The sequence below is a fragment of the Haemaphysalis longicornis genome, unplaced genomic scaffold (genome assembly GCF_048455015.1).
Source record: "Haemaphysalis longicornis isolate Haplotype H1 unplaced genomic scaffold, Haemaphysalis longicornis Haplotype H1 scaffold_8, whole genome shotgun sequence".
NCBI lineage: Eukaryota > Metazoa > Arthropoda > Arachnida > Ixodida > Ixodidae > Haemaphysalis > Haemaphysalis longicornis.
The window spans coordinates 37,871,589-37,899,429 of record NW_027526445.1 but is presented as its reverse complement, the minus strand read 5'-3'; the positions used below and the strand labels follow the sequence as shown (position 1 = coordinate 37,899,429).

Genomic DNA, 27,841 nt, shown 5'->3' with positions numbered 1-27,841 from the left:
GGGGCTAGCTCCACAATGGATGGAAGCGCCTCCTGTTAGAAGCGGCGTGAGACGGTGCAGTGGAGCTGAAATGCTCTTTTGTTGCAGGGTGCTTCATCGCCATAAGCATCATGCGATGGCGTCTTTTTTCTTTTTCCCATGTTCTGCCTGTTCCCAGCGTTCGCATTTTGTACATTTAGAATATTTATGGATTGTTCCTGTGTCAGGACTGCGAAAGTATAGTTTCAGCATTTGGATACTCAAGTTTAGGTCGTTTTTTTTCAGGTTGGCTCGCTTAATACTTTGTAGAAGCGAAAATTGCGCGTGAGGTAGATCATTTTGGAGGGTATTTTTATGCATTATGTTCTGTGGACGTCGGCGAGAAATGAAAAAACCTTCGTTAAAGCGAAAATTTCGTTGAAGCGGACTTTGCTGTGGTGGGATTTGACTGTATGCATCGCCACCTTCGAGTCAAAAGCCTGCGTGCAGGCAAGCAAGCACGCGGCGGTGAGTACACGATTCCGAAGGTTGGATGTGAAAAGCGGCAGATTCCGAAAGGCAGCCGTTCGTACGGTGGCGCATGACAAAGTGATCTCGCGAGAAAGCCGCCACTGCCGTGTGGTCAGACGACGACAATTACCCCTTCGTTGTCAGCTACGTGCACAATCCTCGGAACCTGGCGGGGCCGTCTGCCTTCATAAAGGGGATTATTCCCGCGGCATTCTCGGCATCCAGACAAGCCATCTTCCAAATGCGCCACAGCAAATTGACGACGACCATAGCGTAGTGTTTGCAGTGCAGTGCCTCTAGACTGAGCAGCGGGGATCTATCCTTTCGCACGCCAGGCCGGGGCACGTGGCCACTGACCTCACGAGTGGAGCTTACACTATCCAACACATCTGCAGTCGTAATGGGTTAGTCGCGGTGTTTGAGTGCTACCGTTGCACCCTCAGAGGCTGTAACATCTTCGTTCACACCATCCTCGCTGCTTTCGTCGTCCTGGATGCTTTGCAGAATGTTCCCTGTTGTAAGCTCCTCTGATGTCGCCGTAGCCTCATTACGCCGTACATAATAGCCAAACGTGACCAATTCACAGCATGGCCCGCCTCGCTTCATAGCCCACCCGTATTGCTCTCCTTGGCCTGTGTGGCATTTGTGGCTTCTCATATGCTTTCGCAAATCCTGCTCTCTTCCAGAAGTTCTTAATAGTCGATGACGGGAGGTTCCACAGTGCGCTGGTAAGCATTTCTGCAGCCTGTCGGACATTGATGAGAGTCGACTGCTTCTTGCGCAAGTTGATGAGCATATGCTGAACAAGCCACTAGTCGAAATGAAACTTGACACTTCCCTTTATGGCTTGATTGAGTGGTTGGAGTATCGATGCACAGTTCAGTGGCAGGTGTTGAAGGCACACATTGGCAGTGTGTGCTGTGAAATCGTTAACAGTAATCAAAATATTCAGTCCCCCTGTCTAATCTTCTTATCCTCATTCAACTGCCAGTCGGTAAAGTAGGATTGACACAATGGACGAGGGGGCCTGTGGAGGTCGATGTATATGTGGCATTGGCAGAACGTCACAGGATGGTCCAACTTGGCGGCACATCCACACGTGCACAGCGGCTAGGAGGTGACAGAGCGGCGGGAACGAGGTGGCTCTAGATTGTCCACAGCATCCCGAAATGCCAAGGTGCGCTCCTCCCTCTTCTCTCAGCACGGGCAGCAACATTCCAAGCGGCGCCCGCTCTTGTCAATCCACAAGCGTCAACCACGCATTAAAAAAGATTGCCTTGCACCTGCTACAATCTAAAACTAGAGTGAACTGGAAAAAGGGAGTGTCCCGAGCGGCGGCACCGAGCCACTCCGGTTGGCGTCGACACTGTGAGGTGGCGCGACTGCGCCCTTTCGCAGCTGGTCCAGCGCAGCAAGACTACGCGTCAGGCCTTCCACTGTCATCTTTCTGCTTTCAAAGGCATTCAGAAGCTAAGCAAGATTGTAAACGGCCAAACGCTACTTTGCTTTACTTACTGCTGCTCCAGGTTGAGCACGAGAACTGCGGCCTCGATGTGGTGAGCCGTTCTGGTTGCAGGCACCTTAGTTTCGCTATCCACGATTTTGATTCACCTCGAGCTTTATATCTGTTGCGCGCGCTTCTGAATGTCAATGAACTGTCACCTGTGTTCTTCGCAATACGCCGAATAGTGCCTGACGAACGATAATTACTTACTTTTCGCGAACTGGCGGGTGTTCAGCATGGACTGTTAGTCCCTACACAGGGCACAGCATCGCGGTTCTAAAAACACGTCATTGCTCAAATAGCAGCATTTAAGAGCGACATATTTTTTAGCCGAGGTGTCGCAGTCAACTCTGTGCGCAAATAAGCACATTGACCTCCCCCTCACCCCCCTTCACCCCCAATCTCCTAAAAGGAAGTTTAGACCCGGGGCATAGCACGAAAACGAAACTAACTGCTGCTTGCCAATATGGTATGGAGTCTTTACTATTTTTCAGAGATCAGAGGTGCTACCATAGCGAAACGCACATTATTTTGTAGTTATTTCTTGTTATAATTACTATAAAAAAAGAATAGTAACTAATGTTAACACTTGCATGCCGTGCTACACGTTAAGCAAAGTTGTGTATAGCTAATGGCCCAGCTTCACCTTTTTCAAACCCGATTGCAATATAAATAATATACATACAGTGAACGAGATAAAACAGATTACCTTTCAGTGTGGTGGCACAGTTTATTTCGCAGTTTGGTCCAGTACTACGAGCATTTACCTAGTTTAGCAGACTTTGCAGATTGCCGTCTTTTTGCATTGCTTCTGTTGATGCTTTTGATGTAGAAGTGAATGCGGGTCGTGAGGTAAAATGCGGTCACCTCTGCTGCAACAGCCTTACAATGATCACTGCACCCAAGTTCACACTGCTGCTTGGCGTTAAGGATGCTATCCCATGTCAAGGATGCTATCCCAAATGTCAAGGATGCTATCCCAATGAAGCTCAAGAAGACTGACGCATACAGTGAACGCATTCTCCATGTTTAGCACAAACCTGTGCAGAACGGCCTGCACACACAAAAAAAAAACGGTGCTCAAATACGTGTCCCCATCCAGTCAGGATGCAATCTGTATTTCCCACACAATTTGATGCACAATGTAAATTCTGTGCTCCACCAGGCACTCTATGGCGCATAATATGGGAGTGCATCAAGAATCCAGACCTGCCGGCCCCTTTTGCTTCCCCTACCCCTGAGCAGTGGGGGATACTGCTGTCCAGCTCCCTCCCTCAAGATCAGCTTCTGCTAGTCGAGAGGGCCAGTCGAGCCGGAACGGCACATGGTTACCTGAAATGAGGAACCACCCCACCTTAAAGCTCAATAAAAAAAGGTTTGTCTCTCTCCTGCCAGCGCAAATTGCGCTTCCACTTTTTTCGAAGCTCTTCGTCTCTTGGGACGGCGAACAAAGACACCTTTGGAGCGCCCGGATAGTCGGTGTGACAGCCTGGGCAAAAACAGTGCGCATCAGTCCTTCTTTTTGCCATCTTCCTCACATGCCGGTCCTTGATGAAATGCACTGTCTCAATGTTTTGAAAAACATGTCAGAACCTCCGCACCAATTCCACCGAACACACACGCACCTACTGCCTTCCACGTTTTGTCCGGTCTGAGGGCTGTGGCTACAGCGCGGGTGCGGCTTACCGGCTGCAAGATTGTGGACCAGCGCCCCTAGCCACCCTAGCGGTGGTCGACAGCGCGCGGCACGCCGAAAGCAACGCCGTCTCCGCCCGCTCGGGCCACTACCCTATTCTAGTTCGCTCTACTAAAACCACGTGACTGCAATCGGCACGCTGCGGTGAACCAAAAAGATGCAGCGATATATTTTTTCCCGTACCATTCGTAGGCCATCCCTGCTATGGGACGCAGACTAAAACTGGTCATGGGAGTGAGTCCCTCAGACCTGAAAGATGGGTTTTCGCCGTCGTGTGAATGCCACTTAAGAGCTCTTGAGTTATCCATGGTCATTTGCTGACGTTTGTTGTGACGGGGTTCAAGTGCAGTAGATGGCCATTACTTCCTGCTGCACCTAAGAGAGGCTTCCTCGCCCTGCCGTAGTGCAAGGGTAGCTTGTCATTTAGATCAGCCATTTGCTTCCCCTGGCTGCCAAGGCTTCGCTTTCACGTAGTGCTCTGTGTCTGCAACAAGTTGCGTGCCTGGCATACCGATGTTTACCGGCACATGGCTTGTGCAGTCCTCCTTGAGCAACTCAACATAGCCGTACACTTTCAGCTCATAAATAGCATTGCCTGTATAGCTGTTGCCGTCACAAAACACGAGGTGCTTTGCAAGTTTCGCCAGAGGAAGGTCCTTTCAAAAAATATTTCCAGCCTCCACCTTCATTCGGAGGTGTTTCTTCTCACGCTTGCCTTGGCGCCTAATTGACAGCCCAAACAAATGTTTGCAAGGACTGCGCTGTGTTCCATCTTCATAGCCAGAAAACAAGTTCCATTGATGCCTCGGTGCGAAGAATGTCGCAACAGTCTCGTCTATGTGCCATCGTAGCACACGGCAATCTTTCCCCGGTGTCGAGAACACGTCGTCGTAAACAGCCACCACTTCGTGGGCACACTGCGTCCTTGCATCTTCAGCCATGTGGGGGCCAGCAAGCTGAGAGGTCCCGTCTTCCTTGTGGAGCTTCCCTGTTGGGGCGGTCGGTGCACTGGCTGGTCGTTTGCGAGGGGAAGCTTAAGAGTTCCCGCACACTTAGGACTTGGCTGCCACTGGCACCTTGGCCATGACTGGAGCTGGGGCCTTGGATGGTGGTGCCTGGAAGGTCATCACTGGGGCCCTCACCACTGCTCCGCGTGTCTTCCGGGATGTAAATATGGTGCCTCGCATTGTCTTCGTATATATACTGAAGCACATCTGCGACGCCAGGCGATGTACCATGCAGCCCTGGAAAACATTTTGCGGAATGCAAAAAAGTTGCAATCTTTCCCCGGTGTCGAAAACGCGTCGTAAACTGCCACCACTTCTTGGGCAGACTGCGTCCTTGCATCTTCAGCCATGTTAGCAAAGATGTTCACTACTGTCTGGCTATTCCCAGTTGGTACTTACTAAATTGGGACATACTCAGGGTATTTCCCAAAAAATTTTTAGAGGTGGACATATGAAGACCGGGGGGGGGGGGGGGGGGGGGGGGGGGTGTGCCAGGCACATACTGCCAGGCACATACTGATAAATTGCAAGACAACAACTGTCCCAGTGCGATCACACAATGCAGCACTGCAAGAAGAGTTTATTTCTTTGCTTTAGACACTCTACACTTTCAGCTGTCGACATCAGGCCCTTCAACCGCAACCGCAACGCGAAGGACTCAGTCCAGCGACTTGTATTTGAGACGGTTTTTCAGTTTCATCTTGATAAGTTTGAGAGCCGAGAAATTTCTCACAGTCCACCGTGTGCGGTGAGAGCACAAGGTACAATCCAGCTGTGTGCGCAATAGTTTATTCGGAAACACCTCTTTCAAATCGTGCGCCTCAAAAAGCAAAAAGTTCACTGCAATCAGCTTTTGCAAGCGGTCACACTCCAGCACAAAATTGGTGAAAGTAATCCACTCTGGAAGCACATCCTCGGTATGTGGCTTGCCTAGTGTAGGGCACAGCTTTTCTAGCGCATTGGCGATTTCGATTCCATTGCTACCCACCATCTCTTTGTAGCTGCTGCGGGCAAACGCAATAGAGTAACTGGCCAGTATAGGGCGGTCTTGAAACCTGTCCTTAACATTTTGAACAAGTTTATTGATGAAATCCCTTTTGGTGCTACACAGCCATTCCTCAGCTTCTTCTGTGACTGCGACATGTATGTCGTGACTGATGCCAAAATCCTTAACCGTTGTCTGAATGTTGCTCTGTGCTTCCAGGGTCTTTATGCACGATGTGATGAGTCCCTGCACAAGGTCCACATGCAGCGATGGTGTTTGAAGTGTTCTCGAAAGCCTGTCGATTAATGGGAGAGGCTCACACATCATCAGTAGGGTCCCAACAAACTTCGCATTCGTGACAAACTTCAGCAGTCCTGCTGCCCTGATGTCGCTGCGCTCTTCTGCCACCCTAGACATGCTGACCATGATAGCCGAGAGATTATTGTGGATGGCTGCGCATGATCCACCAACACCCAGCCACCGTGTGGCAGATGGCTCGGTGGTCCTCCCTCCACCTTCCTCCAGAATGTTTTGCACGGCACTCAGTCCAGCTGCTCGAACTGAGGAGGAGGAGGAGGAAGTGATTGTTGGGGATGGGGGAAGGGGAGATCGGTGCCGATAACTGTCTGGCGTTACGCCGACACCTCAACGAGCCGAACGGAAGCGAGAAGGGGGACAGAACAAAAGTAGAGACGAGGGATGGTAGGAAAGAGGAGAGTATATCTGGTGTACTAAATAAATAAAAAGAAATAAACAAAAGAACAATAAAATATTAAAAAAAAAACCGACACACCCAGCGCAGACCACAGCCGGGCTCTAGGGCATTCTGGTAGCGGCAATAATATGTAAAAAAAAAAAGGAATAATAGTAATGATAATATGAATAATGATGACTAGTGAGACGGTGGAAATCTGTTTGCAAGGTGCCCTCAACCACGAACCCCGACGCCACGCGCGACCCAACCCCGCCCACCCGCGAAGACCAAAGGAATTTATTAATAATAATAGGGGGAAGAGGTAATACAATAACACTGGTAGAGTAAAAAAAAATAAAGAAAAAAATAGAAAGAAGAAGATCAATGAATAGAAAAAGGATAATAAAGAATAAGAGAATCACCCAAAAAAGTAACAAAAAGATAAAAAAAGTAATAAACAAGGCAGAATAACAGGGGATACACAGGAATCTAGACAATAACAAATCACAAGGTAATGATAATAGTAATGGTAATACTATTGACGCTAATAAGGGGAAGTAATAGTAATAATGATAATAAGGTAATGCTAATCATAGTGAAAATACTAGTAGTGCTAGTAAAGAAAGATAAAAACACATGGTGATAGTACCCATAGTGCCAGTAAAGGAATATATAAGCAGCACTAACAGGGGGTCGGCTCACAGACAGGAGTACGAGGTAGTGAATGTAAATACTAACAGAAGGACAGCAATAGTGATAATGATAAATTATTGGTAATGAGAATAATAATAAATATAAAAAGCTAATAAAGGAAAATATAGGCACCACCAACAGAGGTTCGTCTGACAGACAGGTGCACAGAGTGATTATTGTAAGTACAAACGGAAAGACAATGATCACTCAATCAATCAATCAATCAATCAATCAATCAATCAATCATTTATTTGCGTGCCCAGGAACAGCCGGGGGGGCCTTTGTGCTGGCGCACGGAAACACACGAAACATAATGTACACATCTCTCAAATACAAAAAAAAAAAACACGAAAGGATAGCTTATGTTGAAGTTACGGAATGAAAGTCATTTAAGTGCATGAACTCAAGGATAAAAGACAAATGCAGAATAAGAAAAACTTGGATCCCCTCCTAATGTCTTTCCGACGCGACAGGGATGCGCAGGCGCGCCAGAGTTAATGGCCGCAGAGCTCTCCCCAGACTCCCGCACGCAACAATGGGCTTTGAAGCAGCCCTTGGTACCTTTCCTCTCGCCTTTTTGCTCTCTCTTTCTTTTTGCGCTCACGCTCTTCATTTATCTTCCTCATCTCTTGGAAAACGAACGACATGTCCTGCATCCTGCCCGTGCTTGCGCGCGTCGCATGATCTCTTTGTTCTTTTTCCGTGCCTTTCTTCGGCTTCTTGCTAACCGCTGCTTCCACTGGAGTCCCTTCCAGTCTCGGGCAAGGATGGAAGAGGGAGGGCTCCAATCAAGATTGTGCTAGCATTCATTTGAGTGAAAGGAAGGAGTTGGAGGGAAAGGAATCTATGATCATGCTCCTCCTCTTTTGTAAAGCCTTCAACCCTACAGTTCAGGATGTTTGAAATGTGTATAAGATTCCAATGGAAACATTTTCCGGATCATCCAAACTGCACCAGATGGTATGACCTTCCTTTCGCCTTTCCTGAGTCTTCCCCAAATACATCTCGCATATTGCCGGTATGCAACGTAGCAGTACTTCTTGTGGATTTCAACGTCCGGCACGTCGCCTCGTTCTTCAGCACTCCCCAAGCTTTCCGTCTGTACAACGGTGCTCAGAGAATGCACAGCTGCAGCCTTGTAGGCCACCATACCTGCACCCCGAAGAACTTCCGGCTCGATGCTGTCGTCTGATGCCCTTATCTCTGTAACTCTTCCTTGTAGAGTTGCGGAGAGGTAGACTGACATTTGTTACTTTTTACATCCTTTTCTTTCGTGTGATGGTCTTGAAACGCGAGTCGGATTGCTTAGTTGTGCAGCATATCTCCAGTATGTGAAAAATTTCTTATTCGATTTGCTTGTGCACCGCCCTCTTGGTCTTAAACTTTTTCATAGGGCCAACTTTGTTGTGGTACTGGTAGTAGAACATTAAAGGCAGCCTTTTTCCGCCTTTGTCCCAGGGTGCTGCTCACAGGAGATACACAAAGAAAGCCGGGATTGCTGCAAGACAATCATCAGATTTAGTCTTTTACAAGGCGGACAGCAGACGGGCCAGAATACTTGTGTTCACTAAGTGTAATGAGACAGACACGTCCTGGCTACTGATGCGATTGAGAGCGGAAAAAATGAAGTAGAAGAAAAAGCCTATTTTACAGCATCAGCAATCCAAAGAACAATTGTGGTGAGATGTTCCGTGCCACCCTGCATGGTCATTAATTGCATGCAGCTGACAGATTTTCGTGACGGAACTTGTTTGTACTAGCACCTGGTGCACCAGCATACTTTGAATTCTGCTGTGCACTTTATTTCTGGCCTTCACTCTTTGGTGCTGTGAAAACTGATGGGACGTTTGAATTGCGACGTGTCTTGGACCATACCAGCTACGCAATGCGCGTTGCAGTGGTTCAGTTGCAAGTAGTGTTGCAGCCTCAAGTAGCCTTCAGAGACATCTATCAGGTCTAGCAGCAATGAAGGGGTGATCACGATGTAAGTGGAGGCGCATGTGGTCAAGTGAAATCTCACTGTCCCTGCTCCCCATCACAACACTGTATGCCTTCAAAGCATTATTGTGAGACCTGCCATACCATATAGGCTCCGTATAAATCTGTTGGGGGTATATTATCTCCCGCACAATGCTGTCAGGCTTATGGCAACGGTCAATCTTTTTAAGCTTCATTGCGTTCAGCCTCCCAATGTGTACACTGTGCTAGTGGATGTTTTCAGCCTGGCGCATCGTCGCTTCATGTAGTGCAGTCCCCTGCTCGGCTGTTAAGGCTGGACAGCTGCAAAAACCGTACCACCCTGCCATTACTCATAACAATGTTGCTATGCATGGAAGGAGGCAAATCACGTCATCTCGACATGCGTTTGGGGCAAAGTGTGAGAAAATATTTTCAATTACGTTAACCAAAATCACTAAGATGTAAAGTTGGGCAAGTTGGTACGTACTCATGGTGGAATATAACAGCGCAATAAACGACGAGGGACACAGAAGAAATTCACAAGACGGGCGCTGACCCGCAATATTGTGTTTTATTGGAAAGGAACACAAATTTATAGCCGACACGTACAATCTTATGTGGTGAAAACAAACAAAATTTGAAACCTCTGATAAAACTGCGTAAAGGCCTGATAACCGATCACTGAGTTCGGTGGCATCTAAAAAAGCTTCGTCCTCCTCGTACAGCGTCAGAGAAGGCTGGATTAGTCATCCGGTTCGCCTCTTGTTGATATGATAAGCTTCAACAACTTCTCGTGTTCGCTGGACTTTATGTGTGAACACAATGTCACCTTCATCAAAACACGGCTTGCAGCCACATGCTCGGCAGTGCGCTGATAAGTGGGGTGGGGTGCCTGTTGTTAGATTATTCAAATGTTCCCGCAGGCGCGTGTAAACACAGCTACCCGACTGCCCAATATACGCTTTTCCACAATCGAGTGGCAACCTGTACACAACACCTGTACGACAGGCCACAAACTTATCATCGTGGTTGATGCTGCGGCCTCTTTTTGATGTGCTCAATTTATCATCTATGTCTGTATGGCCCGGCAAACATGGCTAATTCTGAGCGGGGCTGAGAAAGCACACTTGACCATGAGCAAAAACTAAGATCAAAAGAAGGAGAAAGTAGCAGTCATTCCATACGTGCACTGCTTATTACATGGTTTAAAGAATTTAGCAGGTAGATACAGGGTAACTATCGCATTCTCAGCTTGCATATTTTATGCCTAATTTATCAGACAGTGAAACCAGCTACACTGCCGCTGGTTGAAAAAAAAACAAAAAAAAAACAATGGCTGCCGGTACTGGCTTGGTTGGGCTGCGCTGATGATCCGTTCTATGCCAACAATATTTCCAGAAGTAGTAGTTTTCTCGCCAAATTAAACAAAGATGAAGCACATTGAAGCAAGACGGTCGCCTGCTTGTTGGTGCAGGAATAAATGGTGGCTTTGCACTGAACAGTAAAAACTGCCTTTTTTAAGCTGTGGAAAAGTTTGGTGCCTGCGAGGTGTGGGTTCCAAGCAGCTCAGCCACACTTTTTTTGCACAGCTTTGCCTGAGAGGACGGGGAGGGTGGTGTCAGTAGAGGCTCCTTTGGTGAGGTGACAGTTTGTAGGAAGGCCAGAGAAGGTGTACTGATCTTTTCAGGTGTCATGTCCACTTGTAAAAGTCATTAAACATCAATGAACTTTTCTCGAACATAAAATTGAAATAATAGGGATTATGATGGCATATGGTAATATGCACAGACATACCTAATCCAACTCCTGAAAAGGGATGTACATCTACTCCAGTGAAACTCTGGGTGTTGCAGTTTTCGGACGGGTGGTCATGTTCTCCGCATTTTGCACAGGTAAGGCGGCCGCGGCAGGAGTTGGTGCCATGCCCAAATCGTTGGCACTTAAAACAGCGCCGCGGGTTAGGGATGTACGGCCGGAGCGGACATTGCACAAAACCTGCAACGATGTATTCTGGAAGGCTCGACCTGTCAAAAGTTAAGATAAGATGCTTTGTAGGTATTTGTTTGTCCTCTCTACGTATGTTTATGCGCCTGACCCCTGTTACACCCTGACCTCGAAGGCCCTCCAGCAGGTTGGCTTCAGTTTCGTTCAGTAGATTGGGATTGGAGATCACGCCCTGGGAGCTGTTTAAGCTGCAGTGGAGCATGACCCTGATGTCAAGATCACCGATTCGGGTCTGGCTGACGAGTTTTTCTGCCTGCTTCTGTGTGGTGACTTCGACCAGCAATTTCCCGGTTCTTTGTTTCTTGGCTTTGTATGCCTCACCAATTATACTTGTCAGGAACTTCGATACCAAGAAGACAGGCAATAAAGCGACAGATCTTTCTGTGTGAGTTGACTCAATTACAAGAAAACGGGAATAGTTGTTTACGGTTGTTAGAAAGACAGTTGTTGTAAGAGGTGGAAATGAAACTTCGGTGCGGCCCCTTTTCGGAGGCCGATCACGTTTGGAGGGGGGTTTTGAAAATGCCATATAGCACAGTATAAAAGCAGGGAGACGGGGGTACTTTCTCCTTTGACCTTACCCTGGTAGTCAAAGAGGTCTCAGAGCTCCCTGCCTGGTAGACAGGCAGGGAGCCCATCGGCCGGAGCTTGACCAAGGCTCCGACGGCCACCGTTTACGGCTTCTACCCTTCACCTTTAAACACCTCGCCACGGTTGACACGGCTTATGTTGGGAGCTCGGGGTCCGCGCTGTCGCTGCTCACCGTCACCATGAATACTCAAGGTGCCTTGTGCGGGGGCACCTTCATATGCATATGCTTCATATTTAGACTGCATATGCTTCAAATTTAGAAATAACTATATGCTGGGTACCAGGTCACTGTGGGATCCCTGGCAATGAGACCGCTGATCAAATGGCTGGTGCTGCTGCTCTCATGACCACAGTTGACATAACAGTACCTTACACCGACCTAAAGACACACATCGGACGACAGCTTCATAACACATGGCAATTACACTGGAGTCAACAAACAGGCAACAAACTACACGTAATAAAACCACAACTGGGACGCTACATAACTGACTCACACAACAGATACACTGAAGTCGCCCTGGCTAGGCTGCGGATAGGCCACACACATGACGCACTCCCACCTGCTCACTGGAACTTCGGGACCCATGTGTAGCAGGTGTGGAAAGGGCCTATCCATAGTCCACATACTAATCACACGCAAGGCACTTGACGCAACACAACACAAACATTTCCCTGAATTATACAGACGATACATTCCTTTGCACCCATCATACTATTTAGCCGACGAACCAATATTCTCTAGTCAGCGTGTTTGTAAGTTTTTAGCTGAGGCAAACTTTCTGCAGCTCTTGTCATATCACGTGTAATCATCGTGGCCCTAAACACCAGCCATCTCCATTGTCTTTTGTTTTGCATCACCTTTACTTTTAGTCACATGTTTTCGTGTTTAGGTTCTCATCAAAATTTAGTAACTTCTTTGGCGCTCTTTGCCCATAGTCGGCCTTGCACCAATAAAACCCAACCATCATCATCATCATCTACTCCAGTGTCTACCCGTCCCCAGCTGCCTCCCACGAAAGGCAGGACCACACTCTTGCTACAGTGATGAATGAATGAGGTTTGCCGTAAATGTGGCTAAAAGATGCACATTACTGTCAAACTTCAGCTACAAATGCACGGCCCTACAAGGCAAGACACGCATATCCGAAATACACATCTAGGTTGCGACTACTGAGGCCCAGTTTGGCAAGGCATCGATAAGCAGTCTCTTGAGATAGGTCTGATTGACCAGCACTTGCAACAGAGTCGTTGAGCAATGCTACGGTGGCACAAGCTAGGGAAACAAATACCTTTGAAACAGGAATCGCCTTCCATTTGGGTATGGTAGTGCAGAACACCTGTTCAGCTTGGGGCAATAACAGAAACACCCTGTTACTGCATCGGCAACGCTGACGGACTGATTGCATATGGAAAAACGGCTACAGCTAGAGACAAGGGTGGCTGATGATGGTGGTGCACAAAAGTGCTCTTGGATTGTATAGCCTCTTCCTTGGAAGGCAACCAGTCAACAATTTACTCACGGCTCTGCAACACAAAGGGCCCAGTGCATGACTTCTCAACCGAGGTCTTTCAGAAGATCCTTTATGTATGAATATTTGCAGTGAAGTTTCTTTAAACTGCCCTGAAGGGCAACAGACAGCAGCGCAAATAAATGCTGCCAGAGTATGAACCATTGGTCTAGGAGATTTTGGCACCAGTCAATGCTGCAAAAGCAGTGCTTGAGGGAACGTCTCAAGCAAACTACAGGTCACTATATTTGTCACAATGTATATGCACAAGCATGCACACAGTGCCCCATTACCTGGCATTGTGAGGTATCTGTGGACGTGTGTTAAGACCATCAGTTCCCTCTGGTGGTCCTCTCAGCCCTCAACCTGCCTTCCTTCACTGTCGGCGGAGCATTTGTGCTCATTCTCACCTGTGGAGATGTTCTTGTCATGTGATCTCATTTACTGGAACCTCACTGCTATTTCATGTGCCTTTGCTCGTGTCAGCGCCATACTGTTTCCTCACAGGAGTTGAGACCTTTTTCTCTCAAGAACTGGTCTGAATTGTTTGAAAACAAATGTGGAAGCTGTGGCAGGCGGTTGTTCTACATCGCCGCCTGTTCCAAACTTCACAAAACAACCCTTTATCGCTGCCTGTTTCATGAACAACCCAAGCAGCAAGAAGTTCCAAAATACCTCGGCCGCCATTGGCTGTTGTTTAAGAAAGCTGTCAAACCAACAATCAGCCAAGCTCTGGAAGGCCAATATTGGACAATGCTTGGCAAGGCATATTGCCAGGATAATGCCTATGTGTGGACCCCTTGCTATTTTGATGCACATTTTTAGCTTTCTGGCCAGTCCTTACGGCCAATGCCTATTCTATGAGTTGCCTCACTCCCGATTTCTGCTGTATACATACCATTATACGAAAAATTATTTAATTTGCACGCAATAAATAATTAACTGCGCAATGACGTATAAAATAAAAAGCCGCATGGCATAATAAACGAACTGCATCAAGTTTGCGAAGCAATTACGGGACTTCCCAAAAACAATTGAGCAGCATACCACGCCACGTCTCTTTGCTTATTTTTTTATTATGCACATCAAATTTACGAGAAACCTGACTTAACAGTGGCAAGAATACGAAATAAGTTTGCTCAAAACTTAAACACGAAAGCAAACAGAAACACAGTAGTAGAGAAAAAATGAAAAAGTTTATGAAGTGTGAACCATACCTGCCAGGTTTGCCGGGATGGCATTAGGGAGGATCTGACCAAGGGAGGGGGGTAATAGAAACAACAGAACGGGTAACTTTACACTTTGAAGACATTTTTTTCGTTACTTACAACATACCAGGAAATGAACTGTTTCTTCGGCCAAACTACCAACAAGCTACACCACTTAAATGTTCGACGTGGCTGACGCCGCTCTTTTCAGAAATTCCTGGAAACAGCCAAGCGCAACACAAAGCAGCACGAACTGAACTGTTTTCTTGTTTCATCTAAACTAACAACAAGCTGCACCACTGGAGGCTTTCTAAATCTTTGACGTGGCTGCCACCGCCTTTTTCACGAAGTCCTGGCAATACTGTCGGGCATAACAATTTTTGCCCCTGTGACACTTCGCCAAAGAACGTTGCCAAGGGTTGTGTCAGACATTGATGCTCGGAACTGGGTGCGACTTTTCTTTACTACGTTGAACTGCCTTTCGCATTCAGGATTGCTGTGTGGTATTGACAGGATTCCAAGCATTACTGCTGAGATACGGCCAAACTTCAGGAGTCCGTCTGCACCTTTGATGTGGGAAATGGTGTTCCACTGAACATAGCTCGCTCCTCTTGAAGCACATTTGGAGGAATGTCAAATGCCTGCAGCTTCACAAATTTCATCTCCAGAAAGTTCAGAGCTTCGTCTTTAGACTCTAAAGAGTCTAAAGACGATCTAAGCCGGTCTAAGCCGGTCTAAAGACGTCTTTAGACCGGCAGTAAGGCTGGAAACTGCTCCACAAAAAAAGAGGATGTTCCGAAATGACATGGTTTCGATGGATTTCAGGTCCGCTACATGTGCGTTACTGAGTGCGTCATAAGCTAATGGAAATTTGAGGCGAATATAGTCACAAGCAGAGACCATAAATCTTTGAACTGCCTCAAAAAATTATTGTCACTCACTTGGCAAGAGTCTATCTACAATGTGTTTAGCTTCTTGCCCAATCACAATGTCTTCATTATCCCTCTGTGCACCGTGGTTCTTGTAACAAATCTCAAGTAGGTCCTTGTGCTCCTTTAGCAGGCCTGGCCTCGTGAACCTTGACAGGAGCTCTTAAAGAAGCCCAAAGAGCAGCGATCGCAGTGCGTGCATTTCAGGAGCTTGTGCTTGCAGGCGGCAGTCCAATGCCTCAAAAGCAGGGATAGTGGTCTTCAAAAACCGGCAGCATGCTTTGTTGAGATCAGAGCTCAAGAACATGAACAGCCGTTCCTCACATGTTACATATGGTAACCTTTCAGTCTTGTCTGCCACACCAGTGCTCTTAGCCTTTTTTGATGTCGCTGGTGTAGTTTCTGTGGTCTTTTTTCTCTTGTGGTTGCACATTTTGTTGTGCCTACCGTAGTCACAGAAACACTTAATCGCAACAGACAGAAATATCATGCTGTCAATGTATCATTAGCATAAGTTTTGTTTTTTTAACAACACAAGGATCAGACTACAAGACAACACGTTGCACGATGGGTTGGGAATGCATGAACGTTCACGTTTTTCTGCAAGACATCTTTGTCAGCCTGGAGCTACACGAGAAGCCTTGTGTCCTTTTAATGCGTTATATTTCTAAGGGGTAACCAAATAAAGCGACCATTCCGAGCGACGCTACAAACCTAACTGTTTGGGTGTTAAACTGGTTACGGTGTTGCTGTCGCCGTCGCTCATTTCTACTTCGTCCGACATGACCAAAGCCAAGGGAACTGATGGAGAAGCCCAGCGGCAGTGTAAATAATTTGTCGCTCGACAATATCTTTACGTTGCTCACAGAAATGAAACGAAAGCTTCATTTATAGCTCGTGTTTAATGACGCCAGCTTATTATATTCGTAACTCCTATACTGCGCTCGAGTCTTGCTTCAACGGATGCTAGACGTCCTGATCCAGCAGTGGGAGCACGGCCGCTTGCTCAGAAGACACAAAGCTGGAAAGAGGATAGCTAGAACTAGCAGCACAGAAATGGAAGCACACGTATGTGACCACTTAATTCTTCGCAAGAACCAACACTCAGCAGCACTCATGCGCGCCAGTTTTTATAAACGACAGCTGAGGTTTAGCCGCAAATAAGTGCGAGCTCTCCCAAATTGTGCACGGAAAAATGAAATGGTTACTCATGTTTTCAGCGGCCGGCCGCAGTATGCAAACGATGTTATTCCGCCAGTCAGGTATACTTCAAATACAGCCAGCAACACCAAAACGCACCTCTCAGCTACAGGAGTACTACGGCGGTTTCAATGCCACAAAAGAGAAGCCAACATTGCAGCGACGCGTTTGTCCACCAGCCAAGACGAGAAAAAGAACCGGCAAGGGCACTACGCTAAACTAGTCCGACGAACACCGTTGCATTAGGACACACAAATGACGTATTCCCACAGAACGTGTAACACTATCTCGCGCACTATTTTGAATACGCTGCATTCTAGTTTGAGTAGGCGTTGTTTCGTGACTTGGTGCTGTGGCTCTTTAGGTTACTACTTTTTGCTGAGTTGCCCATTTACTGCACTAACCATCGAGTTTGGCCAAGAGCTTGGCCAAAAACCGCTTTTATCCGTCTGCTAAAGCTTGGCCTCCGATGGGCTGTCCGTGTGACGCTACTTCCGGTCGCCATTTGCTTAACGTTCAATCAATCTTTGAGCCGAGTTACCAATGAGTGGCTGATAGTTTGGACGTTGATGGGGACCCAGGGGATGGCAATCGGGCTGTGCTGCTTGGGGAGCAAACACTTTGTGACTCTAAGACTTGTCTGATCCAGGCGCATTCCCTGATGTAACTATACATTTTTACAAGATTCAGATGAATTACATCTAGGGTAGCTGTCATGGGAACGAATGGTGAGGTTGTCTTGACCAGCTCAGAGAGATGGACGCAGGAAAGCCGTTGACGGGTTTGACAAAACACACATTTAACGCACACTTGAAAATACCTTAAGGCAAACCACTTAATATATCAATTACATTCAACCAGTACACACTCAAACCCCTAACTAAAAATCCCAAAATACAATTCAAACCAAAACCCAAAGTCTTGACAACACAATTCTACTCAATTAGTCCAAATGCACTCATTACATCAAGTCCCAGTTAAATCCTTTCACACCACAACTTCCTAGTTGTGTCCTACGACTGCGTCCCTAATGGACTGGCCTACCCCGGTCGTCGGCGCTGACGTGTCGCACCCGTTTCGTGGCCGCGACTCGGTAATAGCCGTCCTCGTCTCACTTCGGTGCCGGCGTTCGATGCGCGCGGTCGTTACTTGGACGGCACGGGCTCCGTGCGCCCCATCGTGTTTCCTCGATGGCTGCCCCCTGGTAGCCGCTGCCGTTGGAGGTCCCAGGTAGTCTCGGCACGAACGTTGCCTTTCGGAGCCGTCAAAACGAAGGTCAACGAAGCATAGACGTTGGCTGCAGGTGCCTGACTGCAGCCGCTGGGGCCACAAAGACACAGGTTCGTGATTCGAAGTCGGCCCGCTCCAGGCCAGGCTTGGTAGGCATAGTCGATGTCTTGGTTGCATCCCCGTGGCCGTTCCTTGAAGCTCACAAACTCCTGGTTTCTTGCCTCCCTCCTGCTCCTTGTGCGCCCTGCTTTTAACCCCTCTGGGCTCGATCGTGGCACACTCTCATTGGCTCCTTGCCTTTTCGTGTTCATATATGGTCACAACGCCACTGGTCTCCTGCACGGCGTTCTTTGATTGGCTGACCAGTGCGCTGCCATATTTGACCATGAGGCCTCGGGGTTTCGGCGCGGCATTCATTCATTGATACGCTCGTGGTGCGCACTTCAAATGTCCGTTTCTTTGTTCCTTTTTCTTTTTTTCTTTTCGGGGGATTTGGATGCCTACCCTCTCCAGGGTGCCCTTGACACATGACAGTAGCCGTGGCATTCTTGAGCACCTGGCAGGGTTTACCATTTACTGACAGTGTGCGCCACTGAGGGACAAAGGTGTTTCTCGTTCCCTAGGCATTCCTTCATGCACAAAAAAACTTCGCTGGTTCTTAACAAACAGTAGCTGCCTTGCCCTGGTTCCTTGCAGTTGCAGCAAAGAAGAGGCTGCCGCGCTTTAAGACTTCTCCTTTGCTCGTTGTGTGCAAAATCTGCCCTGCCCCCTGCTCTTCACGCTGGCTCAGCACCCCGTTGGCTGGAGAGGCCAAGACAATCCAAGTTGTGGCTTGAATCCCGCTCAGAAAATGCGGCATGGTAGAATGTCCCACCCCCCGAACACGCAGCAGCAGCAGTTCCTGTAGGTCACGCACCACAACTCCAAATGAGTCGGAGTCGGGCTGTGGAAAACACTCCAGAGTTCCTCTTCTTGATTTTGCCAGGGAAAGCGTGGTCCCTCATGTGACGGAGACAACACTTCATTGATCCCGCGCTTTCAAGTCTGCTTCGTGTCTGCTGCATGCACTCTTTTCTCACACACTCCGTTGCTGGTTTTCTACCTGATGAAATCTCAAAGGCTTCCTGACTGCGATCAGATGTGCGGCAGAGTTCGCAGCGAACGGAACGCAAAGCTCTATGGTGACATTCAGATTACCATTCCCTGCGTTGAGGCGGAGGTTTATTTCCCAGGATGCATCAAAGTTTCTGTACGTGGGAAGCATTTTAATGGATGCGACATTTGGTGTCTTTTTGGACAAAAACAAGCATTCCATCAGCTTCGTTACACAGCACGGCACCTCAAATTTTGGTTCCAGCATTTTGCTGCCTCATGCCTTGGTGGGTCACAGGGAGTGCCCAGAAGGCCAAAACTAGGCAGTGGTGCTACACCACACCCTGCTCTGTGCCCATCAAGGCGTGGACTTGAGGATTCACCACCATCCCAGATTGCTGTGTGCAGGGTTCAGAAGAAGCAGGCAAGCAAATGTTTGTGGGCGCATAGACAAAGGACTCCTTCGATTTTTGAAGAGGATATCCAAAATGCAAGTGCAGCGTCTTGACAGTTCATTTGCACTCAGGGAAGCACGTAGCAGTTACTTCGATTGTGTACTACGTATGTACCCCATCACTGCCAAGGAGGTCCTGGCTGGGATGTATACATAATGCAAAGCCTATCTTTTCACGTCAACACATCTGTCCAAAACACATGAGCGTGTAAGACTGAGAAATGTAGCGTGTATTGGCTTAGGTAACAGTTTGTATTTGGGCATGTACCTATGGCAGATCATGTTCTTGTTTTTTTTATTCTTGCTGGCACGCCCAAATCCTGCCAAAAAGCCATATATAACTGTTTTAGCTGCATGTGTTTGTCAGAAGCGTGAGTAAGCGAAACCAAGCGTGTCCGCTGCCATATACTTCCCAAGTGTCTGCCCTAACTCACGAATTTCACGCAAAAATATTTCCTTTGGTTTCACACTTTTTATGTCAAGTACTAAAAATGTGTAGGTAGAATGTAATATAGTTATTAGCAGTGTCTTTAACTCAAAAGGAGAGACAGTAATGGGAAGTGATATATGTGCTTGTTAAGCATGTATTTACGGTGACATGCAATGAAGATGCTCTGTCTTGCTAGCAGATAGTGTTTGAACACCATGGTTTTTAGGCTTGGTAAGCTCCTTTTGCCATGGCTCTATTTCAGGTAGCGCTCCTTGAGGAATCCGTTATGTGTTTCAGTCCCATTGTTAGTTGTGATAATGACACCAAACTTTCTTCACTGCAACTGCACCCACGTTTTAGCTGTGCGTCCACTGAGACTGCGAAATATGCCACCATCTTGGGGTTTTGCGAGAAAACAGAAGCTTTCAAAGAGCTGTGTACTTTGTCGCATTCATCGTGAGAGTTTTAGTTTGCGACTCTTCCTAAATGGTTCAGGAGTGCGTCTTTTTCGCCTGGAGGCGTATCGTTTTCTTTCCGTTTCACCCACCTTTCCCATGCTTGCTCTTGGTGAAAGTTGCATAGCATAATTTTACTTTCCGGTAAGATATTCTGGATGGCCGAAATCTCGGCTTGACAGCAGTCAATCATCCCGTATTGTGAGCGACTTTCGTTCCACTCAATGAAAACAGCTATAGCCTTGGCAATGCATGCTGGCGTTTCAAGGTACGCCACGAAAACCCCAGCTGTCATGTCATTTGCCAAGCTGTAATTGGTCGTCTTGTTTGTGGCATGTAAACAAGTTACATCATTACCGTGCATTGTTACCGGTGCAATTTCCTTGCAATTGTGCTCTTTCTAGAAGCCATCACAACATTATCACCAGGGGAGGGCAAGCTTGTTAACCTACATTCGATGAGTAATTGTGATGGGTTCAAAGGCATGAGCTCTCCCGCGTTTGTAGGTGAGCGGACAGGAATTGACAACCGCTTCAATTTCCGTCCGCTTTACCATACCGCCCTGTACGATTTGAGGTCCACCATTGCCTTCTTGTAGCTGTAGTTGTGCATAATGAGGTGTTAATGGCTTTGTAACCTCGAAACATGAAATGCCTACAATTTACCATTCCTACTGTATGGCAGAGGGGTGTTACTAGGCTACAGGCTGAAAATTTTAACCACTGGTTTGGTGTGAGTGACCATGTGAGTACTGGGGTGGGTGGTATTACAAGCAAGCAGAAAGATGGGGAAAGGCTTCCAGGTAATTGATAGAAGTTCCCAGCGCCAAAAATATTTGGAAGCATAAGAACACGTATGAGATAGTGCTTGTCTTGTTGTGCTTGTCTTTGTGCTTGTCTTATGCTCTTATGTTTTTGTGCTAGGAGATTTTGTGGAAGTTGTCTTTTTGGTGTATTAATTTAGGCTATTTGTTGCGTAGACAATCGCTTATTCATATGCAAGGTGACTTTTTTAAAAATATTTGTCGTGAAATGAGACTGGTCTGTCAAATGGTGAACACACCTTCCTGTCTTGCTGCTGCGAACCTGATGTGGATGGTAGCACATCACGTACATCTTCCTCTTCTGGTTGCTCTTACTGACGGGGACTGGCCGCTGGTTCTGTCAAAGTGCCGTCCGCTACAGTCCACATGTTCGTCGTTCTGAAACCTCGGCAAGGAAACAGATTGGCTTGGCGCCCATTCGTCACCTGATGCCCTTGAAATAGTCAATGCTGGGGCACTGACTGCCTAGTGCAAGCCACCCCGGTTCATTTTGGTCCTCAGCGGTCAGTGAGGGCAATACAGGAAAATCCCTCTGTAGTCCTTGTGCGCCGGAGCTTGGTGCTTGCAGAAAGCCCCCGAGTTCCCAGCTGGGCACGTGCACAGGCCTGTGCTACCGCACACCTCGTATTACTTTCCGTTGCTCTTGGAGCTGGGTACGGAGAAGCAGCTGTCTCCAACCTCGCGAATGTCAGCTGCAGCCTCTTCAGTGATCCCTTTGGGCAGGCTGTGGTAGAGCAGGTGGTGCATGGAGGCCCGTTTGTTAGCGTGCTGCAGTATGCAGCTTTTGAAATGTTCTTCCATGACTTGGCCAACCGATTCCACAAGCGCCACAGCATTGAAAGCCTTTGTCTGCGACAACACTATATCTTTCAAAATCCTAATTGAGGCTTCTGCAAAGTTGTTCGTGTTATGGCCTCGTGTAGTCAGTTCTGCACGGCACAGCAATAACCACTCCTCCTGCCGCTGCTGCAAGAAGGCCTGGATGCACGCCTTGCCGGCTTCGTGGCTGCTGCCCCTAGGGCCCTCAATGGCTTTGTTGAGGCCCTCCACAGGAGTCAGTGCATAAAAACTTACACCAGTAAAGCATTATAGGACACCACGTACAGGTGACACAGAATTTAGGTTGGAACTCTATAGGAAATTCACGTCCTTTGAGCATTTACTGCAGTCATCTATAAAAAAACGCCTACATACCCACACACGCCTTCATCTTGACTTTGCTGATTTTGAAGATGGTGCCTAGAAGAAGGTATAGAAGAAGAAGAAGAAGGCCTAGAAGAAGGTATAAGTCATATTTTGAATAGCATGTGTGTTAGTATCATACACACCAGGGTGTTTGTTTTACAACACCAGGTGCTTGTTCGCCTTATCAAGTGCACATTAAATCAAGGACTATGTCATACATTCAGAGGTATACATAGCTTTGACGCAAGCGCTGGAATACACTTGCCTTGGTGATATGTGTTTGGTTTTGTTACCTCTTTAACTCTACCTTTCTAAGCAGGAGAGAGCAAGTGATGATATATGATTCTTTTGGCAATAAGCTTTGTCTTTGCAAGCTGGTTTTCCTACAGTGCATTTTTTCACGCATGTTTGGCCGGCATAAAATATGATATACCAATAGAAACTTCGCTTCAGAGTTTGATCCACGCATTGTTGTATTTTTAGCTGTTGAGTGTTAAGTCTTATGATCCCCCCAAAATCGCAATGGAACCACTCACATGAATGAAAGGTATTTCTCATGTTTCTGCGATAGAGTACCAGGCCTTCGAAGTCTACGTAAAATGGCTGCACATGTCTATTGTGACCATAATCTTTACGTCGCTGCAAGTCAACAGCCATAACTCTAAGCTTTTCTCTGAGTGAGGTTGAGACTCAAGCACAGGGCACCTTGCTAATGACGCGGAGTTGTTCTACATCTCGCGGGCGCATGTTGGGCATGCTGTTGTATTCGTCGCAAAGCCGCTTCCACACTTTAGGTTTCGCTTGCAGCGACACGGCGTTGCTCTTCTTGCACTCTACAAAGTTTTTGTATTTTCGTACCATTTCTTGGAGAAGTTCTTTTTTTTCTTCAGTGTAATCTACTTTCCCGGGCATGGTTATACTGGCGCTATGCTCGCACAAAACGTTGGCTTGCACGTTTCGACGCTAAATGCGATGTTGACAAAATCAACGTGAGACTGTTGCCAGACTAGATCTGGGTTACCACCAACTGTAGTAACCGACCGGTACAACTTGTTTCAAGAACTGCGCAATAAGCAAACAATAAATATATATGCCCGTATAAATGTAAAACATGATAAATTGCATGCCTATCACGGCTAATAAACGCACATTTTAAGAACAAATTGCGTTTACCCTCACACCCATGTGCACGAATGGCTTCCTTTGGGGAGTAAGGGCGCCCTTTGGAAAGGGAGTTTGAGGGAGGCTTTAAAAATGAGGATCGGAGCTGTAAGGTCGCCTCACTTAAATGAGCAAGAAGGGTTCCTTCAGTAAGGTGAGGAAATGGGGTAAGGTAAGGAAAGTTTTAAAATTCGGGCCTAAGTCACTTCCCGAGCTGGCGGAGGTTGAGGTGGCCACCCACGCTGACAGATGGTAGCGGAGTCCCTCCTTCTGTGCAGGCTTCAAGCACGCATGACAACCCAGAAGAGGTCTCCGAAAACTTCCTTTTTCTCTGTCCTCTCAAGGACACATTTGATGTCATTGAGCATACTCGTCAGTGAATCTGATGCATGTTGTATGGCACCCGGCACAAATGACCTCATTTCAGTCAGTTGGCTACAGGGCGACATGATCTGTGGACACAAGTGTTGCAAGGCACTCCGCACAGGTAGTGGACTTGTGAGCCTACTTGGCAACATACCCTGCAAAGTAATACAGAGCACTTTGTCTTGCAGATGAGCGGCGATAACTGTGTTGCAGTTCATTTTCAGCTGCTGGCACCCGAAATTCAATCTTGGAACTATTCTTTCCCAGCTTTTGTCCTCTTGGACTTCCTTCCTAGGCAGTGCATCCAACTGTTTTCTGAGGCTGTCGTCGACTGCAACTAGGACTGAGTCTTCTTTGTCAGAGCAATTTCACTTTGTTGCCATCTTCAGTGGGGTGTAGAGGAACAGAAGTCAGAATATCTGGCTGAAGTTGGTTACCGAGGGATGATCCTCGTCCCTACTGAAGCTTCTTACGGCATTATCGAGCTCCACTTTCCACGATGGGTTTTCACTCGTTTTCCCTCAATGACATGAGGGTACGTCTTCTCGATGTCTTGTTCGTGGAAATGCCAATCACATACCGTTGACTTTCTAGTAAGTATGTTGCCCGTACGTGGAAATGCTCTATTTCACTTGGAGCAAAGTCTTTTGCACAAGCAGTCTTGGTCCTTCGTTACTTACTGCGCAAAACAAATGCTGCTGCGAGCGGCTTCCGTCATTTCTGTAGCCACTCGTGCAGCTGGGCACAAGGCACGTGTGCATGTTTTCCACAGAAAAGGTTACGGCCCACACTTTGCCATAACTAGCTACAAAACCAAACAGCGGGTGTTCTATTTAAAAAATAAAAGGTGGTGTTATATTCAGTTTCGGTTTACTTTGTGTTCTTTCATGCCCAGGGGGCGCGTCTGTCTTTTATATATATATATTCGATGTGTTAAGTACAATAAACGGCTTTCTTTTGGTGGTGCTGCCGGTGCTTACGTCCTTCGCAAACACCACGTTGGCGACGAGGATGGGATAACGACACGTCAGGCTACCTTCGGCATCGTCAGGCTACCTTCGTCACCGTCCAGATCTGCCTCGCCATGAGTTTCTCCGGCCTTGCTCCGCCGCCGCCGCCGTTCCTCCCGGCGCCCGGCCGTCCGTCACTTCCATGGGAGGAGTGGCAACGTCTGTTGGCACTGGAGTGTTAACTACCGAGTCAACTTTCTCTGGAAGCGGCGAGATACCTTGCAAACACCATTCTTCGCAAACACTCCTTCGCAAACACCATATTGGCAACGAGGATGGGATAACGACATGTCAGGCTACCTTCAGCATCGAGTGCCGTCTGCAGATGCCCGCCATGAGTTTCTACGGCCTTGCTCCGCCGCCGCCGTTCCTCCCGGCGCCCAGCCGTACGTCACTTCCATGGGAGGAGTGGGAGCAGACTTTCACAGTCTACCTTCTAGCGTCTGGAGCAGCTGAGTTCCCTCCCGAGCGACGCAAGGCTATTCTTCTGCATTGTTTGGGGGCGGAAGGGCAGCGTATTTACCGGACTTTATCTGCAGGGTCAAGCGCCGCAGCACCAGCAAGCGCCACAGCACCGGCAGTACAAGAGAAACAAGAGAAGCCTCCCGCGCCCGCTACTGACGAGTACGAGTCTGCACTCATCGTCTTACGGCAGCAGTTTTCGCCGTCGTGCAACGTCGTCGTCGAGCGTCATCGTTTCCACTGCCGCAGCCACCTTCTCCTGGGCTGCAACCGCGGTCTCCTGGCGTGCTACAGAGCTCTACAAGCTCACTAGCATCTCCGGCCGTGCAGTGTCCCCATCGGCCGTCCCGAGAGCGCCGGCCACCGGCCTGGCTCAAAGACTATCAGACGCACTAGTTGTCTGTGTGTATAGCACAGTCAGGGGTGAGACAGCTGCGCATATTGCGCCTTTCTGATACAATTCCATTTTTCTGCGCCAAGCTGCTCCAAAAGCACGAAAACGGCGAAAATTGCGCCAAACTGCTCCAGAAGAGCCTCAACGGCACGGATTTTGATGCTCATGTCAGTTTCGGCGGAGACGAAAGCCTCCCACATCCCGGTCACCGCTTTTATCGTCGATCAATCGCAAACACAGAAATGGCACAAATAGAAAGACTGAAACGAAGCAAGCAATAGCTTCTAAAACTCGATTCGCTTTCCGTCCGGGTTCGCTGAAACGGCCTTCTTGATTAGGCATCGCTGTGGCAACAAACATGGCCGCCGCCTGGTCTGGCTGCTACCAACGCGCTCAGTGCGTATCGCCAATATTTTTCCTGGTTTATTTTATGCTATCAGCTGGGTTCCAGTCTATTCATTCTATGTGTTGTGGCTCTGAACAGTGACGTTAAAGCGGGGATATGGTTTGAGATTGGTGCCAGATTACGGGAAGTTGGGTGGCTCGAAAAAAAGTTCATTGAAATGTGGGGCCTACGACTTCGGCGTGTCCTTGAGTGCGAAACGCGGTGCGCGCGTCTATAATCGGGTTCGTAAAGTGAATTTTTTGGCTTGTTGTGCTGTTGTAAAATGCTGAGGTGTTGCTGTGCTTCGCGATCGCGAGCCTCGGGGATGGAACAGTCGACACGAAAGTTGCGGGCTGTGCTGCGGCGCCGCGACCTGTTCAGGCAGCGCCCAATAGCTGCAGGACTACACGGTTGCCATAGAACGCGACTATAACCCTTGATGTATGCAAAGTGAAATTTAGTGCCAGAATCTAGGTGGCTAAACATTAGCGCTACTCAAATGACCATAGGGTGAACCTGCGCCCCGGGGACTGAAACGGGTAGGTGGTTGGGCTATGCGACCGTTAGCTCGAAACTGCTCAACTGTTGCCGTGACTACAGTCGTTCGTATAACGCAGCCTGGGATTACAAAAATAATAATTTTAGCATTAAAACAGCAAAAAAAGACGCCACAATTGCGGAGCCCTTAAATTTGATAAGAGTTTTAGCAGTCCGTCTGTTCCGTCGTGTACGTAGTTACCATGCTCACCGGGACTCGTCTGGGCACTTGGGCATTCGTAGCCGTAGGGGGATTAGTTGCGCGGACCTGCCTTCGCCTTGTCCGCGCTTCCTCGCCCTTCCGCGCGTGCAGGCGCAGACCGGTCCGGTAAACCCGGTAACAAAGTAACCAACAGAACAGACGGACTGCTAAAACTCTCTAATGTTAACGGCTGTTTTGTTGTCAGTGTTGCGTGCAGGCGCAACACAATATCACCAGTTAGGAAAAAGGTAGTGCAGTTAGTACTTTGTGATACTCTTAAAAACTCTTTCCGGTAAGGCTGTTTGAGTGGTCTGTTCAAAACTGATTGAAATGTGCACTTGACCTGCAACCCTGCAAATTGCTGAAATAATGATTTTTTTAAGTCCATAAGACGATATATTAAATGTCCCTAACTGCTCCAAATCAAGATTCTTCTGCTCCAAAATCGAAATTTTGCTGCTCCGAAAACTGCTCCCAAATCTGTTAGGGCTGTCTCACCCCTGCACAGTGTGTATGTAGTCTAAATATGTGTGTATACAGCGTGTAAATATGTACAGTACATGCATAGGGGTTTCTAACACTTACTAACAACTAATCACTAAATATAAGGGAGGGAGTATGTTATATTCAGTTTCGGTTTACTTTGTGTTCTTTCATGCCCAGGGGGCGCGTCTGTCTTTTATGTATATATTCGATGTGTTAAGTACAATAAACGGCTTTCGTACCGTGGTGCTGCTGGTGCTTACGTCCTTCGCAAACACCATAGGTGGGAAGCTCTGTTCTGAAATAATTTCTCGGCACAAAACCAACACTTCACCATTAAGTCTGAAAAATCCTACAACCTTACACAGTTTTCCATCACTAGACTCAACATACTCGGCAAGTGCGCTGTAGCCTTTCATATTTGGCAGTGTGTAGAACGACTGTATTGATGTGGACCCTCAAGTACTTGCAAACCGCTGTCGCAGGTCCAACCAATGCAGTCATAAGTGTTTCAACATGGTCTTCTAAAGGCGATGGTGGCAGGGGTGCACCCAGCACACCTAAATGCCCTTTCCCAGCTTTAATTCCTGCAATTGCTCGCTGCTGGCCTCTCGAAAATGGTTGTAGGGACGCCAGTCGTTGAAGTGATTGCAATGATTCTCTGATGACACAGCATTCAGCTATATGCTGAGGGATTCCCTT

General features: G+C 47.7%; 2 pseudogenes; both read right to left on the bottom strand.

The window, feature by feature from the left end:
* Positions 1 to 5,306: 5,306 nt before the first annotated feature.
* On the bottom strand, positions 5,307 to 7,028 carry LOC144148251 (uncharacterized; annotated as a pseudogene).
* A 534-nt stretch (positions 7,029 to 7,562) lies between these two features.
* The window catches only part of LOC144148250 (uncharacterized), a 61,068-nt pseudogene continuing 40,789 nt past the window's right edge, over positions 7,563 to 27,841 (bottom strand).